We start from the raw sequence: 7,626 nt of genomic DNA on the forward strand, positions 1-7,626 counted from the left end.
CGTCGTCGGCCACGGCCCAATGTTCCAAGCGCACCGCGCATCTTGTTCTCAAGCGGTCTCAGACCTACGCTCGCGCCCCGCGCCTACTTCAAGAGCTGCAAACCCCTTAGAGCTACGCTCTTGACTCATCCGAGTCGTCGACAACAGCTCAGCGGTTGACCACTCGCTTCACAAGCGACCGGTCGGTGGCTCGATCCCACCAGGGCGCCGCCCTCTCGTTTTATGAACGATTGTCCACGCTTGGACAAGCTTAAGGGAAACACCCTTTTAGCTCACCGGTGTTGGTTTTGAGAGTCGCAGGTCGGTGGCTCGAGCCCACCAGGGCACAGCCCTCTCGTTCCATGAACTGTTGTTCTAGAATGGACAAATTTAAGGGCAACACCTTTTAGCTCAGTGGCCGAGCGTTGAATTTGAAAGCCACAGGTCGTTGGTTCGATTTCACCCGGGCGCAGCCCTCTCATATCACGAGTAGTCCGCTCTAGGACAAACGTACGGACATCGCCCTTATAGAAAATTGGTAGAGCTTCGGCCTGGAAAGCCAAAGACCAGTGGTTCGATCCCCGACTGGGACACACCACTTTCGCTGTTACAGCGCATCCACATCTGGATCATGCTCATCGAGTAGGTTGTCTCAAAACAACTATGCGTCTATCGGGACGCTTGTGCCTGAATCTTGTTCAGCACAACACGAAGCACCTGCTTCCTTCGGGATCACGTCCCCGCCACCACGAGGTATCTCCACTTCCTGCTCCCGCTGCGAGCACCGTTCATACGTACGAGCGGGCTGCTGCAGCCACTGGTCAGAGCCTGAGCTCAGCTACAGACCTGGACGCTCCCCACTCTAGTGCGAGGCGCCCAGCGCCTGGCGACGCTGTCGCACGCCATGGTGTCACTTCGGCACAGGATGTGCCCGGTCGTAAGCGTCCACGACGTCAGGGCAATCTTGCCGGAGGATAACCTCAAACTCCCATTAGTTCTGGCGTGAGGGTAACCCCTCTACTTCACAAAGTGGAGGGGTCACAAAGTGGAGCGAGCCGCCCCGGCTTGTACTTCACCTCGAAGTTGTACTCGGCAAAGAAGGCAAGCCATCTTGCCATTCTCTGAGAGAGATGAGATGACTGTGTCACAGTGCGTAGCGAGGCATGATCAGTAAAGATCACAAAAGGCTTAGAGCCTAGCAGATGTACCCAGAATTTGACTAGATCATACTTCATGAAGTAGCTCTTTGTCATGAACCGGATAGTTCTTCTCTGTAGCTTTGAGCTGGCGATACTCGGGTACACTAATCTAATGCCTTATGTTCGCTCTGGCCATCCCCGCTTCGAGACGGAGATGGAACCTGCCAGCACGGCTGCGACCGGAACTCTCATTCCGTGGGTTCGCCAGAAGGCGTCTAACCGATACGCGTGGGTCCACTAAATCGTGAACGGCAACCTTCCGTTCGCGTTCGTTGAGATAATGGCGATTAGAAGGTAAATAACAACAGAAGAACTAAGTCTATTTACTAAATTAGTTTCTTTGTTTTCTTTTTTTGCTAGGTACACCAACTTGGCGCCAGTGTGTGAGGAGACCATCACTCACGACATGGAGCTCATCACCAAGGTGGCCGAGAAACACATTGGTGAAGAGCTGCCACAAGACTTTGGAGTCATTCTAGACTACTGCACGTTCGGCTGTGAGCACTACATGGCGGTGTATGGCTGCTACAAGCGAAACGGTGTGCGCCGGTGTCCTCTTCTCTCCATGGCGCCGGTGATCAATGGACCGAACGACTGTCGCACCGCAGAGCGTAAAGGGGTTACATGGTGTGGAACACACAGGGGTACGGAGTACCCGGAGAGTTACCAAACGCTCAGTACATAAGTCGGAGAGGTAACATAGTCTCTCAGTACGTTGGCTGAAAGCGACACTTATGTATTTGATTAGATTTAACTATGCTATATAGTTAAACAGATATATTTACCCCTAGGCGGCTTGGCCGCAATAATAGTAAATTAAACACTTCTGGTTTTGAAGCATTAAAGTTAAGGTATTAACTTTGAGCCCTGTAAGTTCCTTTGGATAAGAAACTTAGTATTTATGAGTCTTTGAGTCGAACGTCTTCCTCTGACGCTAAAGCTACGGCAGCCCCGCTGAACTTGGTAGCACTTGTAGTCAATCCCGTCGGTTGACTATATCCTCTGCGAGGATGAAACACCCCGTGTTCGCGAATTTGCCCCCGGCGCAGCAGGACGCGCTTACTAAGCTTATGTCCTTGCTTGACCCGGACGGCGGTGCTCATCTTGCATCGCAAGGACCAGAGGCGGTCACCACCAGGCTGGAATCGCTCTCACGCTACGAGAACGCACTCTTGAAGCACGTCCAAGAGAAGATGAGCGCCGCAATGGCGACGGCATCGATGACGCGTGGAGCGTCTATGCGACTGAAACCGGTCATGGTGAGCGTAAAAACCTTCGAGGGGAAGGATGGAGAGAATCTGCTTCTCTGGACCCGTGAGGTCGAGATGGCCATAGGATCGTCCCTTCCCCAGTCTGAGCATCAGCGTGTGGCGCTGGCTATCTCCAAACTTGTAGGCCGCGCTCGCAAATGAACACTAACGTGCGGCATGTCTGTTGACGCTGCATTTCGCATTTGGGATTAGCTGAAGTAATAGCTGTCGCGCGTGTTCGCGCCACCTAATCAGGCGTACCGTATCCGGTCAAAGTTCCTTGCTACCCGGCAGTCTAAGAAGGTGTTATTGGACTATGTCCAAGAGTTGAGAACTCTTATCGTCGGAATGGCGGCGGGCTCTCTTCTGGAACTGGTCAGTGTGACCGTGTTCATGGAGGGGCTTCGTGTGAGCGCAGCTCGAACGGAAGTGTTCCGTGTACACCCTAACGCTTTCGAAGAGGCGGTAGATATGGTATTAAATGCCGAGCACAACTTCAGGTCGGCTCGCCCTGGTTACAGCGCTGGTAGCGCGAGCTCTTTGAGCGGTCCGGGGCGGATGGACCACAGCTATGCTGAAGACGAAGAAGCGGAGCTTCTTGCTGCGGAGCAGCGCGCCGGTATCCGCCGATGCTCTGTGTGCAATAGCACTAAGCACTTGAGGGCCTATTGCCCTCTGCGCAAGAAGCGCGAGGCTCCGGCTAGCCTACCCTGCGTGTCATCGCCGGGAAACGGCAGCTCCCAGTAGGCGCGGGGCGGCATACTGGGGAAGCACTGAGTTCTGTTGTGCCTCGAAGAGGTAGAGGACAACGGGGCTCAGCCCCGAAGAGAGCTGAACTCTCTTACGAGAAGAGTGTATACAAGCTGGGCTTGCTGGTCGTTCAAGCGAGCGTGAAGGGCTTTGCAAAGCCATGGAGAGTCTTGATTGACTCGGGAGTCTCGCGCAACTACGCCCGTCGCTCCGTCCTGGAAGGGGTCAGCCATATTCGAAGGCACTGGAAGTACCAACGAAAGATACGATCTCTTCCCGTCTCGCGACGGGGACACTGGTAACTGTGTCGAAGGTCTCTGTCGACCTTGGAGTAAAGTTTGAGAGTTTCGATAGCGTGGAGCGTTGTTTGGTCTTAGACCTGGATGCAAGGTATGACCTCATCCTTGACATGGCATGACTGGAACGCCATGAGCCATGGATCGACTGGAAGTCGAAAACGCTGGGTGCGTCGCACCCTGCTCCTAGTGGAGCTTTGGTGAGTCATGCACCCATCTCTGCTAGGAAGCAGAAGCACTTTTGACGCGAGCACGAGGCCGAGGCGGCCGCAGTGCTGGACATTGATATGCCAGAAATTGTTAGCAACGATGTTGCTGTTTGCCCTGAGGGCGTACGTGGTCCGGCACGGTAATCCGCTGAGTGGTGCAGGTCAGGTCAATGGCCAACTGCTGGGATCCTGGTGAGGACGAATGCGGGGTGGCGCATAATCCACTGAGTGGTACGATTCTGGCCGATGACCTACCGCTGTGTGCCCGAAGGTCGCGATCGACTGCGAGTCGAAGCATCGTGGGCACGGCCCAGGAGATGAAGGTGAAGTGACACATAGTTTACTGTGTGAGGGACAAGGACCTTTTGGCTCTCCGCCGAGTGTCTTGCGAGACACTATCTCCTCTTCTAGGAGTAGTGGTGCTGCTGCACCAGGTGGTGGCGATGGAGTTGTCGCCACTCCGGCTGGGCTCGGTCGTGAAGGGAGACGAGAAGAAGAAGCAGGGGGTCTATGACGTCTTCGACGTCGGACGAGGTGTCCAACGTGAGGAGCGGTGAGGCCCACGTGATTGGTGTGAGCAGCTGTACACACTCGTCAATGGTGTGCGGGGGAGGTCGAAGACGACATCGGCTTTGACACTCTGCCCGCTGCGGATGCTCGGCTAGACCTCGCCGAGACGTCGTTTGCCGAGTTTGGCGAAGCCTTGAGGGCTGGCGAGCTAGCCGAGGTGGTCCTACTAAGACCTAAAGAGGAGTTGAACTTCTCTTCCGTCATGGACGACGCGATCCTAGAAGACACCAAGAAGGGGCTGAGCGCAAGAAGTGGATGTGCGATCCTAAATGGTTTGCGGATCCCTTCTACCCTGTGGTGAAGGGGTATGGAGACGTTGTCTCGAAAACCCTGCCGACGGGCCTGCCTCCGGATCGAGGCATGTGTCATGAGATTGACCTGGTTCCTGGAACCAAATACTGCGCTACAAAGCAATGACCTTTGCCGAGATATGTGACGTCATTGACGCAATCTTCCGTGCGAAGCACGAGGCAGGGATGGTGCGTGAGAGTAAGTCTCCGCACTCGACACCCACGCTCTGTGTCAGAAAGCCGAACGGCAAGTGGCGCATTGTTCATGCTTTTAACAAGCTAAATGCGGCCACTATCCCGGCGCAAACGCCGGTTCCTCGCAAGGATGTTCTGCAGAACAACATGGTAGGCTGTACGTTGTACAGCGTGCTCGACTTGGTCGACGGTTACTACCAATTGTTCATGAGAGCGAGCGACATTCCGCTGACAGCAGTGAGTACCCCCAGCGGTATGCTAAAGGAGTGGCTGGTCATGAATGGCTCGGGGGCTGTCAAACACACCAGCAACGCTCAATCGTTTTGTGACGCAGTTGAATTGGCCCCACCGGGCGTACGCTCAGACCTACTTTGACGCTATATTCGTCTATAGTCGTGCTGAGCACGGAAAGTCAGACGTGGAGAACCAAATTGACCACTTGCGAGCGGTGCTCGAGTGCATGCGCACTAATAAGTTGTTTGCCAACTTGAACAAGTGTGTCTTTGGCGCAGAAGAGATACCTTTCCTCGGGTGCTTCATTGGGAAGCGTGGCTTACGGGCAGATTCTGCCAAAGTCAAGGCCATCGTGGACAGGTCGGTTCCCAAGAACCAAAAAAACTTACGCAAGTGCTTAGACTTAGCCAACTACTTGCACAAGTACAGCACGAACTACGCGGATATGGCTCGGCCAATATCAGATCTCCTTAAGAAGGATGCATCATGGTGCTGGAACGCTGAGCGTAACGGAGCTTTTGCGGCTGTGAAGGAGAGCCTCCTCCAGGCTCCGATCCTTGCGCTACCGGACCCGGATCGTCCGTTTAGCGTCGTCTGTGACGCCTCCGATTTTGCAATCGGCTGTGCTTTACTACAAGTAGACGCCGAAGGGCGTGAATGCATGATTGCGTTTACATGCTTTCTTGTCTTTCTGCACGCCTTTCAGGATTGCAGACCCGTCAGGTCGCCTTGCTCTGTCAGCAAGGGCTTGAAGTAAAACGAAGCGACTTGCTTCGGCGTGAGCTTGCTCTTCGTTGGCTGCGGGGCGACAAGAGAGTCGGACATTGCTGAAAGGAGAGAGTAGACTTTGTTGTTCTTGATGCTGTGGTGAAGTGTTTTCTCAGAAATAAGAGAGTGAATCTGACAAGGGGTCACTATCCCATATTAGTGACAACACCAAGTGGTTAGGGAGGACCTGGATTGCCCGGAATGGATCCACGCTGCTCGGAGTGGAATGGCCAAGATAAAGTGGTATCCTGTATGGGTCGACGATGGATCTGGCATGGATAACGTATGGGAAGGCAGGATCCACCAAGCGGAGACTCGGATCGATCCTCACCTGATTACACCAAGGGGATATGGAATATACCTTGTGCAGGTGGATCAAGTGGGGATCCAAAGAAGGAAGGATGGTAGACGTCATCCGAAGGTGGATTTGGTATCAACGACAAACGAGAAGGCAAGATCCACCGCGGTGAGTCTCAGATCCCACACTTCCGAGTCCGGATCCAAGGGGGTAAGGATCCCACACGGAGTGACTTGGATCCAGGATATGGGAATGCTGGATGCAACGGATCTCGAGCTTTCGTGGATTGATGGAGATCGCAGGCGGTCGTAAGACGATGTGGGAAGAATGGAGAGCTCAGATCCGTGAAGAGCGTACACTTGTAGTGACGTGGATCAAGATAACCTGGATCCGGACAAGTGTACCCATGATGTGACGACCATAATGATTACGCCATGGATCCGGTGGATCTGATGATAATACAGCTGGGATGATGGGTCCAGCAGAAAAAGGGCATGCAGCCGAACCTGGTAGGGGGTCTAGCAGGTAAAAGACATAGAAGGTAGAAATCCAGGCAGGTATAGGCTTAAGTATCAATACAGACTTCTATTTGCACAGTAACACGCAAGTGCCTTCCTGCCCTCAAGAATCGGAATTACATTGACCGTACGAGCTCGGAGAAGGTTAGAAATTGCAAATCTAGTGTTGGTAGTGATAACTGGATAATACATTGGCCAGATCCTACAACCTAGTGAGCTTTCCTTTACACGTGCAGATCCAAAAGGTTAACCGGATTTACTACCTGGCCGGCAACACACTAGAGGCTCTCAACTCTCAAGATATCACCACAGGAGGCGGCAAGTACGATGAAAAGAAAACACAAAGGCAAGGGAGCACACCCGCAAGGCAACCCTACGGCCAGATCCCAGATCTAGGCCCTGGATCCACCAAGCTCGAATGTTCGCTTAGGATCCAGAAACAACTACGGACGCAGAGTAAAGATCTTACCACTACTGCTCCACCCCATCCCCACGTCTCGCTAAGACACTCAAGCTTCACCACTTGAACACTTCGGAAGTTACCGAGAGAGCAAGATCCCGCCCTACCGACGGGTGCACAAGGTGAGGAAAGTTCAGCAGATCACGGATCATCGGGGGGCCCCCTCCGTTAGTCGGTGTCTGGGCGCTGTTGGTAAGTTGGATCCAGCAATCTCGCAGATTTTGCTGATCCCACTACACCACAATATAAATTGCAGAATGAAGTAGAATATGGTCTGCGAAGTAGCTGTGAGGCTCAGAACGAACCACAAACCGGTGGTTGTCGCTGTGTAAAAAAAAATGTTTTTTGCAGGTAGTTTTTTGCAGGTACACCGAATCCGTAAATGCATATTTTGCTGAAGAATAGTCCATAAAAAAATTACTGGAAACAATAAAAAATAGTCAATAAATATATTTATCGGGTTCCCTGCCGCGGAGCGTGGAACATTGTTCATCCGCAGTCTCGTTGTGGCGTATAGATCCTGAAGTGAAGCGAGCTAGTAAGCGGAAAAATACCGCCTCCTAACCTTGTAGCGTGTCTGTCTGTCCGTCTGTCAATCCGTCCGTCGCAT

At 53.0% G+C, this 7,626-nt stretch overlaps 1 pseudogene across 1 annotated transcript; it reads left to right on the forward strand.

Annotated features, from left to right (window-relative positions):
• The first annotated feature begins 378 nt into the window (after positions 1-378).
• Positions 379-451, forward strand: PITG_29089 (annotated as a pseudogene). The gene has a single exon. The product of its transcript is annotated as a tRNA-OTHER (tRNA).
• The last annotated feature ends 7,175 nt before the right edge of the window (positions 452-7,626 follow it).

The sequence above is a fragment of the Phytophthora infestans genome, genomic scaffold (genome assembly GCF_000142945.1).
Source record: "Phytophthora infestans T30-4 supercont1.49 genomic scaffold, whole genome shotgun sequence".
NCBI lineage: Eukaryota > Oomycota > Peronosporomycetes > Peronosporales > Peronosporaceae > Phytophthora > Phytophthora infestans.